This window comes from Eubalaena glacialis, chromosome 3, assembly GCF_028564815.1.
Source record: "Eubalaena glacialis isolate mEubGla1 chromosome 3, mEubGla1.1.hap2.+ XY, whole genome shotgun sequence".
Lineage (NCBI taxonomy): Eukaryota > Metazoa > Chordata > Mammalia > Artiodactyla > Balaenidae > Eubalaena > Eubalaena glacialis.
In genome coordinates this window covers 104,664,440-104,685,847 of record NC_083718.1, presented here as the reverse complement: position 1 = coordinate 104,685,847, position 21,408 = coordinate 104,664,440, and positions in this window count along the sequence as shown.

Sequence of the window (21,408 nt, the reverse complement as noted above, 5' to 3'; positions counted from 1 at the left end):
GCATTCAAACCACTTGACACACAAAACAGCAAATAAGCAGGAAAATAGTGAAACCAATGTATTAACAAGACCATGCTATCATTTAGAAAAACTTTCTTTTAAATATTTTATGCTTTTCATGTTGCTCTATTATTGTTTATTTCCAATGTCTCAACATATGACTTCTTTTCTCCAAATTCAAGAGACTTATTAAAGCCTGATATGAAATAATTTCCTAAATATATTTTTGAGGAAAATAGAGAAGTGTAGATATCCATGAATCAGATTATTATGGTTTCAACTAGGGATCAGAGCTGAGAACTGTGGGTAAAGGATAAATCAGGGCTTATTTTTCCATTGCATATTCTTTTATGGAACTTGTAGTCTTTATCACATGCATACATTATCTTACAAACCTATAAGAAAGGATATCCAGTCATGGATTAAAAAGTTCAAAAAAATTCTTAAAAAAAAGAACAGAAATATTTTTAAAAAGAGACACAACTTCAAACTCATAGAGAACGCCATTAGGAATTCCATTACCAGATATGACAATGTATAAAGAAAATTGTGAACAATTATTTGAATTTAGAAATATCAGGAGACCTTGAGTTTTCTAATAAAAATGCTTTTAAGAGAATAACTGTTACTGATATTCTCACTAGTAAGTTACTAAGCTGAACATCAACATCAAAATCTGACTTTGATATCTTCAAAGACTAAAAATTTGGATTGTCTATATAACCATTCCTGTTGATTTAGTGTAACTCAGCCTCTCAAAAGCATTTGTTTATGCTTCTTTCTGTGTGACTATTGTGAGGGTAACTGTCCAAGTGGTTAGCATTTTACCATTTAACCCTCTTCATCATTATCATGTCTCTTATCTAAGCAATTTGACAAGAAGCGAGGGTCTAGGGTCATATTCATAAAAGATCTATATACCATAGAATAATAAATAGATGGCTGTCTACCTCAGCCCATGGCTAACACTTTTCATAGTTTGTGGTTCATCTCCGTATTATTTGCTTTGATATGGTATTGACGTATTTGGTTTTGCTCCTCCTAAATGTTGCTTTCCTTCAATCGGTTTTTGAAGGAGGGAAATCCTCAGAAATATCTAGGTCATAAAAGCAAATGGCTGGAGGCCCTGAGAGGGATTTTGGAAGTTAGTTACCTGCTTTCAACCTTTACTATAGGCCCACGACTCAGCTCCTCCAAGTATTGAATGAAACCATTGTCTACCCATGAAGATATTTTACTGGCCATTCATTACCTGCTTAACCCCTGAAGAAAAAGGTGCCTAATTTCAATCTGTTAACAACTATAAATCCTGGGTTATGCCATGTGGGAGATTTTGGTTTTCTTTCAGCTACTATCACTTCTGCCCTTAAAATTTTGCCCCTCTTTCCAAAACCTTACTTTCTACCATTCCATACAGAAGGAATTCATGTAATATGTAAGCAAGCAGGGATTACGTATCTCTAGAATCTAGAAGAACACCTGAAGAATAATAAACATTCAGTATGTTTCTTCTGAATAGGTAAAATCTTCTGACAATTTTCTACCTCTTTTTGCTTTAGGTTCTTCTCTCTGCATCTTTGGGCAAAGATATCATAACCTGTATATAATCTATATGAATAGAAACAACTAGCTGATCTCTCTGCACCCTGTTAGTGTTTTGGCCCAAACAATAAAAATTCCCTATTTTTCTACCTGTTACTGGGCTTCCACCCATATACTTTTAGGAAAGGACAATGGCTTAAGAATATCATTCTGTTTCTGCTTCTAGGATTAAAAAAAAAAAAAAAAAAGAAGGATACTATGCTCTCTGCTACAACTAATATTAGAAATGCTGAATTCTCATCTTGTGTGTAGCTCAGGGTAATGCCTAAGTATTCTTGGCAGGGGGCACAGAGATAACTTGCTCCCTCTCATAAGCAAGATATAAATAGGGGGATAATGAGATCTTCAAATACTATCAAGCAGTTTGATATATTTTTCGAGTTACTCTAATATTTCAAAGTGTTCATAAGGGCTATGGGTTGGGAGATTGGTTCAAGATGGTGGAGTAGAAGGATGTGCGTTAACTCCCTCTTGTGAGAGCACTAGAATCACAACTAACTGCTGAACAGTCATCGACAGGAAGACACTGGAACTCACCAAAAAAGATACCCCACATCCAAAGACAAAGGAGAAGCCACAATGAGACAGTAGGAGGGGCGCAATCACAATAAAATCAAATCCCATAACCACTGAGGGGGTGACTCACAAACTGGAGAACACTTATACCACAGAAGTCCACCCACTGGAGTAAAGGTTCTGAGCCCCACGTCAGGCTTCCAACCTAGGGGTCCAGCAACAGGAGGAGGAATTCCCAGAGAATCAGAGTTTGAAGCCTAGAGGGATTTGATTGCAGGACTTTGACAGGACTGGGGGGAAAAGAGACTCCACTCTTGGAGGGCACACACAAAGTAGTGTGCACATCAGGACCCAGGGGGAAGGAGCAGTGACACCACAGGAGACCAAACCAGAGAGACCCTAGTGTTGGAGGGTCTCCTGCAGAGACGGGGGGTGGCTGTGGCTCACTGCAAGGCCAAGGACACTGGCAGCTGAAGTTCTGGGAAGTACTCCTTGGCATGAGCCTCCCAGCCAATTGCCTCACCAAAGAGTCTGTAAGTTCCAGTGCTGGGTTGCCTCAGGCCAAACAACCAACAGGGAGGGAACTCAGCCCCACCCATCAGCAGACAAGTGGATTAAAGTTTTACCAAGCTTTTCCCACCAGAGCAACACCCAACTCTACACACCACCAGTCCCTCCCATCAGGAAGCTTGCACAAACCTCTTAGATACCCTCATCCACCAGAGGACAGACAGCAGAAGCAAGAAGAACTACAATCCCGCAGCCTGTGGAACAAAAACCACATTCACAGAAAGACAGACAAAATGAAAAGGCAGAGGGCTATGGACCAGATGAAGGAACAAGACAAAACCCCAGAAAAACAACTAAATGATGTGGAGATAGGCAACCTTCCAGAAAAAGAATTCAGTATAATGATGATGAAGATGATCCAGGACCACAGAAAAAGAATGGAGGCAAAGATTGAGAAGGTACAAGAAATGTTTAACAAAGACTTAGAAGAATTAAAGAACAAACAAACAAAGATGAACAATACAATAACTGAAATGAAAAATACACTAGAAGGAATCAATAGCAGAATTACTGAGGCAGAAGAACGGATAAGTGACCTGGAAGACAGAATGGTGGAATTCACTGCCGCAGAACAAAATAAGGAAAAAAGAATGAAAAGAAATGAAGACAGCCTAACAGACCTCTGGGACATTAAAGCACCAACATTCACATTAAAGGGGTCCCAGAAGGAGAAGAGAGAGAGAAAGGACCCAAGAAAATATTTGAAGAGATTATAGTCAAAACTTCCCTAACAAGGGAAAGGAAATAGCCACCCAAGTCCAGGAAGCGCAGAGAGTCCCAGGCAGGATAAACCCAAGGAGAATTATGCTGAGACACATAGTAATCAAATTCACATAAATTAAAGACAAAGAAAAATTATAAAAAGCAACAAGGGAAAAACGAGAAATAACATACAAGTGAACTCCCATAAGGTGAAAAGCTGATTTCTCAGCAGAAACTTTACAAGCCAGAAGGGAGTGGCAGGACATATTTAAAGTGATGAAAGGAAAGAACACACAACCAAGATTACTCTACCCAGCAAGGATCTCATTCAGATTCGATGGAGAAATCAAAAGCTTTACAGACAAGCAAAAGCTAAGAGAATTCAGCACCACCAAACCAGCTCTACAACAAACGCTAAAGGAACTTCTCTGAGTAGAAAATGCAAGAGAAGAAGAAGACCTACAAAAACAAACCCAAAACAATTAAGAAAATGGTAATAAGAACTTACATATCAATAATCAACTTAAAAGTGAATGGATTAAATGCTCCAACCAAAAGACACAGGCTTGCTGAATGGATACAAAAACAAGACCCATATATATACTGTCTACAAGAGACCCACTTCAGACCTAGGGACACATATCGACTGAAAGTGAGGGGACGGAAAAAGACATTCCATGCAAACGGAAACCAAGAAAAACTTGGAGTAGCAATACTCATATCAGATAAAAAAGACTTTAAAATATAGACTGTTAGAAGAGACAAAGAAGGACACTACATAATAATTAAGGGATCAATCCAAGAAGAAGATATAACAATTATAAATATATATGCACCCAACATAGGAGCACCTCAGTACATAAGGCAAATGTTAACAGCTATAAAAGAGGAAATTGACAGTAACACAATAATAGGGAGGACTTTAAACACCTCACTTACACCAATGAACAGATCATCCAAACAGAAAAAAATAAGGAAACATAAGCTTTAAATAACACAATAGACCAGATAAATTTAATTGATATTTATAGGATATTCCATCTAAAAACAGCAGATTACACTTTCTTCTCAAGTGCACACGGAACATTCTCCAGGATAGATCACATGTTGGGTCACAAATCAAGCCTGCCTCAGTAAATTTAAGAAAATTGAAATCATATCAAGCATCTTTTCTGATCGCAATGCTATGAGATTAGAAATCAATTACAAGGGGGCTTCCCTGGTGGCGCAGTGGTTAGGAATCTGCCTGCCAATGCAGGGGACACGGGTTCGAGCCCTGGTCTGGGAAGATCCCACATGCCGTGGAGCAGCTGGGCCCGTGAGCCACAGTTGCTGAGCCTGCACATCTGGAGCCTGTGCTCTGCAACAAGAGAGGCCGCGATAGTGAGAGGCCCGCGCACTGCGATGAAGAGTGGCCCCCACTTGCCACAACTAGAGAAAGCCCTAGCACAGAAACGAAGACCCAACACAGACATAAATAAATAAATAAATAAATAAAATTAAAAAAAAAAATTCTTAAAAAAAAGAAATCAATTACAGGGAAAAAAATGTAAAAAACACAAACATATGGAGGCTAAACAATACATTACTAAATAACCAAGAGATCACTGAAGAAATCAAAGAGAAAATCAAAAACTGCGTAGAGACAAATGACAACAGAAACACGGTGATCCAAAACCTATGGGATGCAGCAAAAGCAGTTCTAAGAGGGAAGCTTATAGCAATACAATATTACCTCAAGAAACAAGAAAAATTTCAAATAAACAATCTAACCATACACCTAAAGGAACTAGAGAAAGAAGAACAAAAAAAACCCCAAAGTTAGTAGAAGGAAAGAAATCATAAAGATCAGAGCAGAAATAAAAGAAACAGAAACAAAACAATAGCAAAGATCAATAAAACTAAAAGCTGGTTCTTTGAGAAGATAAACAAAATTGATAAACCTTTAGCCAGACTCATCAAGAAAAAGAGGGCAAGGACTCAAATCAATAAAATTAAAAATGAAAAAGGAAAAGTTACAATGGACACTGCAGAAATACAAAGCATCATAAGAGACCACTACAAGCAACTCTATGCCAATAAAATGGACAACCTGGAAGAAATGGACAAATTCTTAGACAGGTATAACCTTCCAAGACTGAACCAGAAACAAATAGAAAATATGAACAGACCAATCACAAGTAATGAAATTGAAACTGTGAATAAAAATCTTCTAAGAAATAAAAGTCCAGGACCAGATGGCTTCACAGGTGAATTCTGTCAAACAATTAGAGAAGAGCTAACACCCTCCCTTCTCAAACTCTTCCAAAAAATTGCAGGTGAAGGAACACTCCCAAACTCATTTTATGAGGCCACCATCACCCTGATACCAAAACCAGAGAAAGATACTACAAAAAAAGAAAATTACAGACCAATATCACTAATGAATATAGATGCAAAAATCCTCAACAAAATACTAGCAAACAGAATCCAAGAACACATTAAAAGGATCATATACCATGATCAAGTGGGATTTATCCCAGGGGTGCAAGGATTCTTCAATATACACAAATCAATCAATGTGATATACCATATTAACAAATTGAAGTATAAAAACCATATGATCATCTCAATAGATGCAGAAAAAGCTTTTGACAAAATCCAACACCCATTTATGATAAAAACTCTCCAGAATGTGGGCATAGAGGGAACCTACCTAAACATAATAAAGGCCATATATGACAAACCCACAGCGAACATCACTCTCAATGGTGAAAAACTGAAAGCATTTCCTCTAAGATCAGGAACAAGACAAGGATGTCCACTCTCACCACTATTATTCAATGTAGTTTTGGAAGTCCTATCATTGGCAATCAGAGAAAACAAAGAAATAAAAGGAATACAAATTGGAAAACAAGAAATAAAATTGTCACTGTTTGCAGATAACATGACAGTATATAGATAGTCCTAAAGTTGCCACCAGAAAACTAGTAGAGCTAATCAATGAATTTGGTAAAGTTACAGGATACAAAATTAAGGCACAGAAATCTCTTGTATTCCTAGATGCTAACAATGAAAGATCAGAAAGAGAAATTAAGGAAACAATCCCATTCACCACTGCAACAAAAGAATAAAATACCTAGGAATAAACCTACCTAAGGAGATAAAAGACCTGTACTCAGAAAAGTATAAGACACTGATGAAAGGAATCAAAGATAACACAAACAGATGGAGAGATATACCATGTTCTTTGACTGGAAGAATCAATACTGTGAAAATGACTATACTACCCAAAGCAATCTACAGATTCAATGCAGTCCTTATCAAATTACCAATGGCATTTTTTTACAGAAATGGATCAAAAAGCTTAAAATTTTTATGGAGACACAAAAGATCCCAAATAGCCAAAGCAATCTTGAGGAAAAAAAATGGAGCTGGAGGAATCAGGCTCTCTGACTTCAGACTATACTACAAAGCTACAGTAATCAAAAGAATAAGGTAGTAGCACAAAAACAGAAATATAGCTGAATGGAACAGCATAGAGAGCCCAGAGATAAACCCATGCACCTATGGTCAACTAATCTATGACAAAGGAGGCAAGGATATACAATGGAGAAAAGACAGTCTCTTCAGTAAGTGGTGCTGGGAAAACTGGACAGCTACATGTAAAAGAATGAAATTAGAACACTCCTTACCACCATACACAAAAATAAACTCACAATGGATTACAGACCTAAATATAAGACTGGACACTATAAAACTCTTAGAGGAAAACATAGGAAGAACAGTCTTTGACATAAAACACAGCACGATCTTTTTTGACCCACCTCCTAGAGTAATGGAAATAAAAACAAAAATAAACAAATGGGACCTAACGAAACTTAAAAGCTTTTGTACAGCAAGGGAAACTATCAACAAGACAAAAGGCAACCCTCAGAATGGGAGAAAATATTTGCAAACGAATCAACAGACAAAGGATTAATGTCCAAAATATATAAACAGCTCATGCAGCCCAATATTAAAAAAAACAAACAACCCAATCAAAAATGGGCAGAAGACCTAAATAGACATCTCTCCAAAGAAGGCATATAGATGGCCAAGAGGCACATGAAAAGCTGCTCAACATCACTAATTATTAGAGAAATTCAAATCAAAACTACAATGAGGTATCACCTCACACTGTTTAGAATAGGCATCATCAGAAAATCTACAAATAATAAATGCTGGAGAGGGTGTGGAGAAAAGGGAACCCTCTTGCACTGTTGGTGGGAATGTAAATTGATACAGCCACTATGGAGAACAGTATGGAGGTTCCTTAAAAAGCTAAGAATAGAATTACCATGTGACCCAGCAACCCCACTGCTGGGCATATACCTAGAGAAAACCATAAATCAAAAAGACACATGCACCCCAATGTTCATTGCAGCATTATTTACAATAGCCAGGTCATGGAAACAACCTAAATGCCCACTGACAGATGAGTGGATAAAGAAGATGTAGTACATATATACAATGGAATACTACTCAGCCATAAAAAGGAATGAAATTGGGTCATTTGTAGAGATGTGGATGGACTTAGAGACTGTCATACAGAGTGAAGTAAGTCAGAAAGAGAAAAACAAATATCGTATATTAACGCATATATGTGGAATCTAGAAAAATGTTATAGATGAACCGGTTTGCAAGACAGAAATAGAGACACAGATGTAGAGAACAAGCATATGGACACCAAGGCGGGAAACTGGTGGGGGGTGGTGGTGGTGCGATGAAATCGGAGATTGGGATTGACATATATACACTAATATGTATAAAATAGATAACTAATCAAAACCTGCTGTATAAAAAAAAATAAAATTCAAACAAAAACAAAAATAAAAAATAAGTTAATTAATTAAAAAAAAAAAAATATAAAGGCTATGGGTTGGAAAGTATGTAGGGGTTATGGAAGGAGCTTTTCAGTAAAAATGAACATCACTTCCAATCCTCACTCTCCACTTCAGCGTTTTAGATTTAGTAAACCTTAGTATGAAAACAGAGGCATGAATGTGCCTGTCACCTTCTTATCAGAACTGCTAAACTGAAGTAAGAAATGTATTCATGATGCAAGGTAATTAACTGCCTATTGACAGATGAAGTACAGGAATGCTTCCAGGATGTTGAATTGTACTAAAACATAACACTTCATTATATTTTCCAATGGAGTCAATGACCATCGAGCAAATTCAGTGAGGATGAATATCTCAACTTAGACCACAACCAAGAATGTCATATTTCCCATTACCATGTACTAGCAAATCAATGAAGGTTGTTTAAGACATTAAACATAATCCACTAGGAGTTTGGTTGTCCCAGATCTGAAACAATATCTTTAGGTACCCATTCTCTGTGATGACTAATCTCTGGATGATAAATTTCTTGATAGATATTGAAGGATTGTTACATACAATCTGAACTCCGTACATTTGGAATTTCATCATACAACATGCTGGAATTATACAGTATTTATTGTGATTTATTTTTATTGCAAGTGAGAGAAACTCAACTAACACGACTTATAAACAAACAAAACAGAACAAATGTATTGGTTCACATTAGCCAGGCATGGTTAAATCCAGGGTTTAACATGGTATTTCTCAGGGTCTTCTGGTTCTATTTAGTTTTATTCTCAGAATGATGGCAAGATGTAGTCTTCAAAGAATATATCACGTTTTGAGGTATTTGAATACCTCTGCTCTGCCGTCATTGACCACCAAACATAGCTAATCCACCTGTCAGATTTTTTTCAATAATTCCTGAAATGTATCCACTAGAACATCCTTTTTTATAATAAACATAGCTTTGACCCCAGGTCCCTTTCCTTGGGAACTATAGGTTTACAGTGCAATAATTATGGTATCTTATACAGTCCTAACAATGAATCTAACTAGAATAAAAATGTATTCCATAACTCAGAAGTGAGGGATCAAATGGAAGTTATTGCCTGTTTTTCCTTCAGAGAAAGGGGGAAAAATTAACAATACCAACCCCTATTAGAAGTCGAAGGGGGGCTTCCCTGGTGGTGTAGTGGTTGCGAATCTGCCTGCCAATGCAGGGGACACAGGTTCGAGCCCTGGTCTGGGAAGATCCCACATGCCACGGAGCAACTAGGCCCGTGAGCCACAACTACTGAGCCTGTGCGTCTGGAGCCTGTGCCCCGCAACAAGAGAGGCCGCGATAGTGAAAGGCCTGCGCACCGCGATGAAGAGTGGGCCCCGCTTGCCGCAACTAGAGAAAGCCCTCGCACAGAAACGAAGACCCAACACAGCCAAAAATAAAAAAAATAAATAAATAAAATTAAAAAAAAAAAAAAAAAGAAGTCGAAGGGAACTTCTGGTGCCATCTAAATCAAAGGAGTTGGCAATTCCATTGCAATATTTCATTCAGTTATTCCCCATATTCAGTTGCTCTGTGCTCTACTGATCCATGGTGATTATAGTCTACACCTACATGCTGTGATGCACTATGTCCTGAGTTGAACAACTCAAAAAAATATGCAAGTTTTGAAGTAGTATATTGAGCCCCAGTGGTTAGGCTATTGCCAAGCTTACCGAAGTTTTAATAGCAGAGGTCACAATTTAAGTGATTTTAGGGACAATTGGGTAATGAAAATGAGTAAACCATATCTGATGTAATATAGGAAGGGATAAGAAATGTAGTAAACATGAAACCATAGACCATGTCTAAAGAGGTCAGCTGTAGTTTGCTACAACTAATTGATCATATGAAGATATGCAGAGCAACTGTTGCCGGATATCCTACTTCTCAATGCTATAAATCCGGATTTTTATGTGAAATATTACCAAATTAAAATACTCTGAGTCAGATAAAATATATCTGAAACCTGAATCCAGCATGGAGCTGCCTATTTAAGATTCCACCTCCCTTCAGAAATAGTTGAGTCTTTTAGAGCTTTCTGGTAATTGAAACTATGCAAAATCTACTCTTGCTCTCCCTGGAGTTAGGGGAAACGGAATCCCTTCAGGCCGTGTCTCTTGGGGGCTGCACTCTTCACATTCCCTATTATCCATTTGCAAGTCTAGGGGCTACAGTGAAAACCTTGTGTCAAGGTTTTCCTAAAGGCTTCTTGAGGCTTTCTTTTACTTTCTCCCGTATGAGTTGGTCTCAGTTTTGACTCGGAGAATTGGTAAGCTCTTTCTACATTCTGTTCCGTTTTGAGGGACTTCCTTTGTTAATTGTTTTCTATCACCCATTCTTCACAGTCTACATTCAGCAACTGCTGGTCTGACACTCTCAAAGGAAGCGGGCAGGATACTGCCAACTGGAATTAATTGTTCCTCTACCCACCTACCCCCTCACCACAGAAAGAAAATAGAACAGTACCCTTATTAAACAGTTTCTTCAGTTAATTTAGAACCTGAAGACTAAGATTCAGTGTCTAAAAATATAAACAGTTTCATGGTCAAAAACCAAATTCCGTCTACTGATTGTCTACAACTTTGATTTGATAGAGAATTCAATTAACTTCTGATATTTCATTTTAATTAATGGCCTGGAGAACCCTAAGTAGCTATTTATATGTAGTCCTTTAAGTCTCATTATGAAACAGGGAAAATGTGAACTTGGTTAGTATAACAGTACTTTTCCTTAGGGTTCAGCTCGGTTCCATAACACTTGCCATATTTATTTATCTCCTACTATTCTCCTCTAGAAGTCAAGCTTGTATCTCAGCAACTCGGTATCTCCGTGTTTCAGTAACTCACTCTCCTGCCTGCCTTTTATGTCACCATGCTTAATTCTTTCTTTGCTTCTGTGACTCAGAGCTAATAGAGTGAGGTATTCATCATTAACAGCTTCAGCCCATCTTATGCATTCTGATTGAAGCATCTTCTTTATCTCCTGTGCCATGGAAGGAGGTTAAAACTTTAAACATTTTTTTATGTTTTGTGAAACACCTATTTTGTGAAGAAAATAGACAAAAACTTTAACATTTATTTCCTCTAAACTTTGAGTACTATATATGAGGTTTATTAACTCTATTAGAGAGTGAAAACACTAAAAACTATAAAGAACATACCTCTTCTTCCTGGGCACCCAGGTAACTACATTTCCCAGATCCTCTGCATTTAGGAGCAACCCTGCAACTGGGATATAGCCAATAGAATATGATTAAAAGTGATGTAACTACTGCCAACCGTCCATACCTTGGATGTGTCTTTTGCAGCACATATCAATTTACCCTATTCCTTCTGTTACCTACATCACAAATCCAGAAGATTGGACACTTATATGCATATATGATTCTGCAGACATCTAGTTCAGCTGTTTTTCATTCTGCAGTAAATGATGTAAAATTGTAAAAACCGTTTCAGACTGTCTTAGATTGAAAGATTGAATTAAATTTTTCATGAGAAATCTAAGTGTGAAATTATTTCTTTTGTTCTTAAAAGATAGTTTTAGCTTAAACTTCACTTAGGACATTGCCCTTAGAAAGTGTAATTCATCAGACTATTTAGTATCTTCCATGTATATTTAAGCAGGTGTATCTTATGTAGCTCATGCCAACCACCTTTCTCTATGTATAATAAATGACTTGCAGTTTGCTATTCATTTCACTTGATTTCAGAATATTGCACTCTTTTCCATATGTAGTGAACATGAAAAATTATAATATTGTTATAGCAACTTTAAGTGTTCTCTATAGATTTCAAAAATCAGTTGTAAATATTGTTAATTATAAAGTCATGCTAAATGAATTTTAACAGTTTATCTGCCTCTGTGTGGAGTGTTGCAATTAACAGTAGATTTTCTACAAATTGATTCTTAATATGTGTAATATGTGTAACAAATTTAACATGCCATGGAAAATAATGAAATTGATGCATACTGGAATAGAAAATGATTTTTAAAGTTAAACTGATAAAGCAATATATTGGTACTTTTTGAGTGGCTATTCCACAATATTTTTAGTGCTTCTTCATCATACTATTGGTGCTCCCCTCCGCCAGATATGAATATTACAACAGATTTCTCTCCTACCTTTCTTTTAGATTATTTTTCATATTGGAGAGAATTTGTAAGTTTCTAATTTTTAAAATTCATCTCAAGTGTTTCAGATTATGAAATAAAATTCCAAGGACTGTATCAAAAAGATTAATATTGAAATTTAAGTTTGGCATACATGACTACAGAGACATTTTGGGGCTTGTGTTGAGTTTCAACCTGGAGGACTTTTGAACTGGTTGAATTCTGAAACTACTTCGACATCCGAGAAATTTAAGAAAGATTTCACTTAAAATATTTATAAATTTCTCCACCAAGGATTACCTAAAATAACCTAGGTATGCCTGTTTCTTATGGTAACACTAAAACCTCAAAACAGACTAGATGATTCAGAGATCACTAGGTTAAGATACTGACAATTCATCATAAGAGTCTAGAGTTATGCTCCTATATTCACTTCACTGCTATAAAAGGGTACTGTATATTACAGGACACTAGGCATATAACTAAATTTTTTACTGGAGTAATATTTCTAAAGTATATTTAGATTTTTTTTAATTGAAACTAGAACTAATGCAGAAATCTCCCTTCTATGGCAACACTGAAGAATTATGGTTTCCAAACAGTAATTCCAGTTTGGTTCTGAGCATTTGTAATTTGTAACTGTATTCTAAGTATAAGCAGTAATGGTTGTTGATAGCTGGATTGTGAATTTGCCACAGAAAAATTCTAGGTAAGCCAGTACTTCTAGTGGGCTAGCTAGAGTTTAGGGCCAAACGGCTGACCACTCTAAGAGTCTTCCTGTTGTTATTTTTTTAAGAATGTGTTTCAAGCTAGAAATAAATGACATTTGTGTGGAACTCTTTATACTGGTCTCCAGGGGTTGTCCCAGAGGGTTTGTTTGTTTGTTTGTTTGTTTGTTTGTTTTGAGATCCCCTATCTCTTTTAGGTACTGGTTGGGTGAGGACTCATACAAGGTAAAAATTGTATTTACTATAAAAGGAAATGTTTTGAATAGAGGTAATAGTAATTGTTTTAGAGTGAATTCAGCTTTAGCTAGCTTGGTGGAGTAGGCATCCTTTAGACTACATCTAGAACATGAAACTACAGCTTCTAAAACTGGGGGTAGGGGAAAAGAACTTGAACTACTATAAATGAAGAGCATGGGACCAAGGAGTTCATGGAAATGGAAAGCCTCTTGATAAAGCAAATGACACTACACTGACTATTGCAGATGACAGGAGATGGCAAAGCATGGGTTAAAATGTGCCATTCTCCTGAGAGTGTCTACCACCAGTAGAAGATGCTTAACCATGGATGAGCGACAGGGTGGAGACATATTCTATTGGATTGGCCAAAGAAGCCTAAAAAATTTTAATTTAAGAGTCAACTTCTTTCTAGCTAGTAACCATGAAAAAGTTTTGTAAATATTATTAGTCTCAGTAATCTCAACATGACAAATAATAGCAACTCTGCAACATTTCAGGAATAGAACTGTAAATACCTTTTATTTTTTTTGGCTGCGTTGGGTCTTCGTTGTTGTGTGCGGGCTTCCTCTAGTTGTGGCGAGCGGGGGCTACTCTTCATTGCGGTGCGCAGGCTTCTCATTGTGGTGGTTTCTCCCGTTGCGGAGCACAGGCTCTAGGCGCATGGACTTCTGTAGTTGTGGCTCACGGGCTCTAGAGCGCAGGCTCAGTAGCTGTTTTCCTTATACTCCTATAATATAGCTGGAAACATATTAAGTATAAAGAGCCTTATAATGAGAGTTCCATATGCAATTAACTTATTTAGAACAGCGTATTATGTTATTTTTGGTTTATTTATCATCAAACATCAAACTTCCCCACCAAGATGTAATCATCATATGCATGACATCATTATATACCTAGATCCTACTTAGTATATTGTAACTGATTAATAAATTCTTATTTGATTTAATGATGTCTTTATATAAAGCCAAGAGAAAGAAAACATATTCATCTCTTCTATGATATAAGCGTGATGAAATTTTATAATAATTTAGAGTACAGAAGAGACATTTTACATTCTTATAATTTTGTATCTACCAAACCCTAAAGAACTTACTCATATATTTATTTCAGGGAAGGTTTACCTTTTGACAATAATTGGTAGAATTTTTCTGCAAGTCCTCAAGCATACATGCACACCCCAAAAATATTGGTACTCTTACTGTTATTTTATTACTATGAGCTACAATTAATATTTTCAAAAATACTATTCTTTAAAAAAAAAAACTCAGAATGTATTTATTTATTTAGGGAAAACTATAGTTATCTTCCATGATGAAAATGGCAATAGATAGAGTTCTTAAAAGTTAGGAAAATATTTTTTCTCTCTTGTATAGCATTTCAGGGAACTCAATTGTTGAGGAGAGGCTTTCTTCAGAGTGGATCAGACCTTGATCTGCAGTTTGCTGTTGCCTTCAAAAAATTGAAAAGTTTTATAGTTAAAACTATAGTTTTATAGTTTTATAGTTGATTTAGAATATTATGTTAGTTTTCAGGTGTACAGGAAAGAGATTAATATATATATATATATATTTCAGATTATTTTTCATTGTGAATTATTACAAGATATTGAATATAATTTCCTGTGCTATATAGTAAATCCTTGTTGCTTGGCTATTTTATGTGTAGTAGTTTGTATCTGTTAATCCCATACTCCTAATTTATCTCCACCCCTCCCTTTCCACTTTGGTAACCATAAGTTTGTTTTCTATATCTGTGAGTCTGTTTCTGTTTTGCATATAGATTCATTTGTATTATTTTTTTAGATTCTAAATATAAGTGATATCATATAACATTTGTATTTCTCTGTCTTCACTTAACATGGCAATATTTCATTTTTTATAGCTGAGTAATATTACATTCCATATATATATAAATATATACACACATACACACACACATATATGCCACATTTTCTTTATTCATTCATCTGTTGATGGGCACTTGGGTTGTTTTCATGTCTTGGCTATTGTAAACAGCACTGCAATGAACATTGGGGTGCATGTGTCTTTTCAAATGAGAGTTTTCATCTTTTCCAGATATATGCCCAGGAGTGGAATTGCTAGATCATATGGTAGCTCTATTTTTAGTTTTTTAAGGAACCTCCATACTGTTTTCCATAGTGGCTACACCAATTTACATTCCCACCAACAGTGTAGGAGGTTCCCTTTTCTCCATACCTTCTCCATCATTTATAATTTGTGGACTTTTTGATGATAGCCATTCTGACTAGTGTGAGGTAATACGTCATTGTGGTTTTGATTTGCATTTCTCTAATAATTAGCGATGTTGAACATCTTTTCATGTGCCTCTTGGCCATCTGTATGTATTCTTTGGTGAAATGTCTATTTAGGTCATCTGCCCATTTTTTGATTGGGTTGTTTGGGTTTTTTTATATTGAGTTGTGAGAGCTTTTTGTGTATTTTGGATATTAACTCCTTGTTGGTCACATTATTTGCAAGTGTTTTCTCCCATTCTGTAGGTTGTCTTTTTGTTGTTGTTTTTGTTTTTTGGTTTTTTTGATGGTTTCCTTTGCTGTGCAGAAGCTTTTAAGTTTGATTAGGTTATCTTTTTTTTATTTTTGCTTTTATTTCTTTTGCCTTGGGAGACTGATCTAAGCATACATTGCTATGATTTACATCCAAGAAAGTTTTGCCTGCATTCTCTTCTAGGAGTTTTATGGTGTCATCTCTTATATTTAGGTCTTTAAAGCATTTTGAGTTTATTTTTGTATGCAGTGTGAGGGAATGTTTCAGTTTCATTGATTTACATGTAGCTGTCCAGATCTCCCCCAATACCACTTGCTGAAGAGCCTCTCTTTTCTCCATCGTATATTCTTGCCTCCTTTGTCATAGATTAATTGACCATAGATTTCTGGGTTCTGTATTCTGTTCCATTGATCTATATGTCTGTTTTTGTGTCAATACTATTCTATTTTGATTACTGTAGCTTTGTAGTATTGTCTGAAGTCTGGGAGGATTATGCCTCACATCTCCATGAATAGAGCCTGAATAAACTGCTATAATCCATTAGATTCAAAACCTCATATAAGCCATACTTCTAAGTCATTAAAACCTAAAGGTGATTCTGGAAAGCTAGTGAAGGTGGTATCAGCATAATTTTTGGATCTTGAATTCCTATTCAAAAGCAACTAAACCAATTAGATAGTAAAACCAAAAACTAGGGGATGAATTATCTCCATGAACATCAAAATTCAAGCCAGTGAACCATCAACACCATGAGACCTGTGTGTTATTAGCATCTGTATGAGAAAAAGCAGAGGAAAATAATGGTGATCTGACAGGCCAGACAACAGGAGAACCCTAGATGAGCCTAAAAGTTTACATGGAAAAGTGCAGCCAATCTTGTTGAGAATGGCTGCTGAAACTAGGAGGGTATTGATCTAACTGAAGAGCTAGTGAGAACAAGGTACCCACAGCAAGGGACCTAAGTGGTGTAAAGACTAAATTCTCACAATTGACTGGCCAGAGATAACTTCCAGGACAGAGCCTCCCACTGAAGAGACCCTGTGGGGACTGGGATCAAAATTAAGCAAGACAGGGATGAAGGTTAAAATAGAGAGATCGTAATATATAACGGCTATATGATCTTACACTATAGGTATAGAATAAACATTAAAATGATAGAATCCTATAAAAATAATTTATAACTGGTTTCAGAGTAATAATTAGTATTGATACTGTTAGTATTCTTATCCTGAAATTATTATATATGCAACTTGTGGTAAAGAAAATGAGGAATTATGGAATAGTTTTATTGTATCATTCCCTATGTCTTTGATAACCAGGATTCTTGATGTGGAAGAAAAAAATAGAAATTTAATATAGAATAAATTAAGTTTAAAAATCATATTGAATTGCAGTTGGAATTGTCAGTTTGAACTCAGATATTTCCTAGCTCTGTTCACTGAAACGACTTGGAAACAATGATCAAACCAGTAACAATAAACATCCCAGGTGCCTAGATTTTGATCTCTAAATATAATTTTTCATCAAAAGAAACGAGGGCTTCTTGGAGAAGTGGCTGATTACAGTTTGGAGAGGGTGGTAATAGATAGAATCTATGAAAAACAATATTAGTCTTGCTATACTAGAAAGCAGGAATGCTATCAGGACTAGTAAGTCATGGCAAAAGGTAACTGAAGCCAATTTGAATACACTACCACTGGCCAAAGATGGGAGGGATATTTTGAGTTTCAATGAGAATAAAAATTGCAGTGGAGCTAACCCATTCAGTATGTTTAAATCCATGAATTCATGATATAAGGGTGATAAGGAACTAATTCATTATCTAGACAACTGGATAAATAAAAGGAAAGGATAAAGTATTTATCTCATCTTTCCCATATAGACTTTACCACTAGGTAACCAAATTGCAGCTACAGAGAAGCATCTTATAAAATTATTCTGGCTAATAAAATAATAGCATTGTACTGTTTTACAACTCTGATGAATTGATAGATGTAGGTATTGAGCATCATCATTGAGCTGCTTACATTTAAAAGGAGAGGTAAACAAATACTGTGTGTCTCCTATGGACACAAAACCACCTATAGTGTCTGCTTGAATATCTGGATCAGGCTGCCAATGTGAAGTTAATTCAGAGGACACATGGACATGCTGAACTGCAAGATGAGTGTACACTCAACAAAATCCAGATGGTGAGCAGTTCTATGGCTCTCAATTCTCAGGTCATAAACAAATAAATTGCATGAAAAAGAAAGTAATGAAGGAGAATCTGAAGGTTAATAAAAGAGTTGAGACATATCAAGTTAAAACAATGGGAAAGACTCTATTAATAATGTTCAAGGATGCATATTTGAGCAATATAAATGTAGAGAAATTCATGGAAATAATATAATAAAAGCTGGTGGTGGTTACTTTTGGTGGGTGGCAGGGGTCTTTGATTAGGATGGGGCATATGGAGGACTTCTGAGGTAGCCAGCTAAGTTCTGTTGACTATGCCAGGGCAAGACCTGGGTGTGGGTATAAGGGTGTTTATCTTATAGTAGTTCATTAAGCTATACATATGTTTTGTATTGTTTTCTATGTCTGTGTTTTGTTAAGCTAAAACCAAACCAAACCAACAAAAGATACAAAATCTAAAGCTTCAAGTATAACAGAAATTGCAATCATCATGATTGATAGATTTTCGTATCTAAATTGAAGCTTTTGTCTGCTTCTCAATGTTCCTAGTTGGTGTACAAGGACTTTGAGATTTAAAAAAAAAAAAAAAAAAAAAACTACTCTTTCTTTCTAAAGGTAAAACCAATTGAAAAATGAACAAATGGGGAAAGTAGGCAGATGGCGATCAAATATTACCTCTATTCCTGATAATCTGATAGGAGAAACTGGCTCTAGATTGGTAACCAAGTAAATTTATTAATACTTCACCCTGAATTGAGGGTAATACTCATCTCTGGATCCTGCAGAAGTATAGCTGGCCCTTATGATTTATGGCATGAAAGAACTGTGAACATCAACATTCAGAGGATAGGCTTGCTTTGCAAAGAGTATGGAAGGGTTAATTGAACATGTTCTTTTCAAAACTGATCATTCAGGGAGGTGTATACAAGGGTTAGGAAAAGGGAATTACTTTAGCAGCCGTTCCTCATTATGAAAACAGGGGCCCAGAAGAAGGGATGTTCTATGAAAGAGCATAGTATTCTTTGTGCATATAAACTGCAGTTTATTTTACCATCCTATTGTCTGTTTTATTGGACGTTTAAGTTGCTTCCAGTTTTTCACCAGAATAAATCACATTTTAACCATATGCCATGTGCATTTCCTTGTGTGTATCTCTGGTAGATTTACTGCTTTATAGAGAAAATTTAAAAATCATTAGTTTTAGAAACTGCTGTCAGTTAAACTGAACAGAGCACTGTTTCAAATTTATGATCTCATACTGTGAAGTATTCCATTTCAGATTCAGTCTTGTCTAGCAAGGAACCAAATGTAAAATAATTTCAAACAACATGTTATGAAAACAAAGCAATCTGTTTTTTTGATAGAGATTCTATTTTTTTCAATAGCATATACTCAGGAGTAGATTAAACAGCACACACACTAAAATGCAGAAATAGGATTAGGTTTCATGGTTATCACTGTGCACTGCGTTCGTCCAGCAGCCTCACAGGTCAGTTCAGTTGCCTACCATGTTTCAGTTGATTAGCTTCCTGCCACAGCATCTCTGATCAGTTTTTATAATCTTTCATATTCCAGCAGCACACAGCACGCCCAAACATACTCCAGCATACCTTTCTATTTTCCTTTGTGAGTACAAATTTCTGTTGATGAAAAATGAATGAGTATCAAAACAGGTGTCTTCCTTTTATATCTATTTATCCCATCACCTAACATTCCTGACAGAAAGAAGACTAAGGTGATCCATAGGAGATAAAAATATGAGTAAGTTGTAAAATGACCACAATCATCAGGGTGCAGTTTCCCTATTGACAGTTCTATGATAATGCCTGACAACAACTGGATGAATTTTAAGAGTGGCTGTTTTATTTTTGTTCATGAATATTAATCTTGATAATATTTATAATCCATTCTGAATCAGCCTAGAGAATCTTTATGCATTAGTCCTTTCTAGATGGAAGGAACTCTGGAGGACAGGGGAGTTTGGAGTTTGACTGCAATTTTGGGATTACTCTACGTTGAGTGTATGTGAGATGAAATAAGCTCCAAGGGCTCCGTTGACTTTGAAGTACTACAGTGTTCCTTTAAAGAAGAAATGCTGCAAGGTCTAAATGGATTTCCTTGGGTCACGTATAACTAGTGTGGGGTAACACAAATTTTACCATGAATGCCATAGAGAGTTCAAACTGCACATCTGATCCTAATTACAAGGGACTTCTATTTTCAAATATGTATTTCAGTCCTCTATTCTTGGGGTAATCTAACTCTTATTGAATATATTTCATTCATCGGTAAGAATGTAAAGTCCATTATAAATTTCCTGGCAAGGTAGTAACTTGAGAACTGCTGTCTAACTGCCTTCTGTAATTTACTTCTAAACTCTCTTAGAACAGTGGTGTTCTGGCCCTGCACAGTTTTGTCCTCAGGTCCATTTTTCACACTTGCCTTATTTGTCTACCTAACGCAAGGTCTATGTTAAGGGATCTACTAATTCCTGCAAGCTGTGTTTCTCTGGCTCTGGGATCTGCCCTTAGAAGCCACTGGTAGGAGATTAGAAGCCTCCAGCACAGGAGATGCTAGGGCATTTCTTTCCCTAACTCTTTGTCTAAGTCTGCATTTCCTGCAGCTACTGACGAGCATGCTGAAGTTTGAGCTTTTGCCATGCTATTTAGATTCTTGTAACTTCCTACCTGTAGCAAATGGACTTTCTGCCCACAACACCAGGAAGCCCCAGGGTATATGTGTTGCTCTAGACTTTCCACTTTCCACTTTGTGAAATTATATAAGCAACACAATGGATGGGGAACTAAGTGCCTATGTCTAGCAGATTATTTTTATTCATTCACTTATCTGTTCATTCAATAAAAATTCATTGAGCACATAACACATACCAGACTATGCCTAGGTATTGAAATTACCACCGTGAACAAATTCCAAAACACTTGTCTCTTGAATTTTGCACTCTTTTGGAAGAAGAAAACTAACTAACCAACTAAGCAACTAATTAACTACATAAATAAATCAATATTCTAAAATATTTTAGAAAGTGCTAGATTTATGGAGAAAAATCAATGAGACAAAGGGTACAAAGAATATTATGGGAGTTGCCATCTTAAACAGGCTGGGTGGAGGAAGCCTGTCTGAGATGATGGCACTTGAAAATTACTTATGAGGGATGAGGAGTGAGCCTTGTACATGGCTGGTGCTATATACACAGGGGACCTGGAGTGGGAGAGGGAGGGCCAGGCATATGTGAGAGCAGAGTGTGGCTGTCGTGGACTCTGTAGGGGTGGAGTGGTAGAATGTAAGGTCAGGGTGGCGACTGGGGACTGAGGATGTAGGGCCTT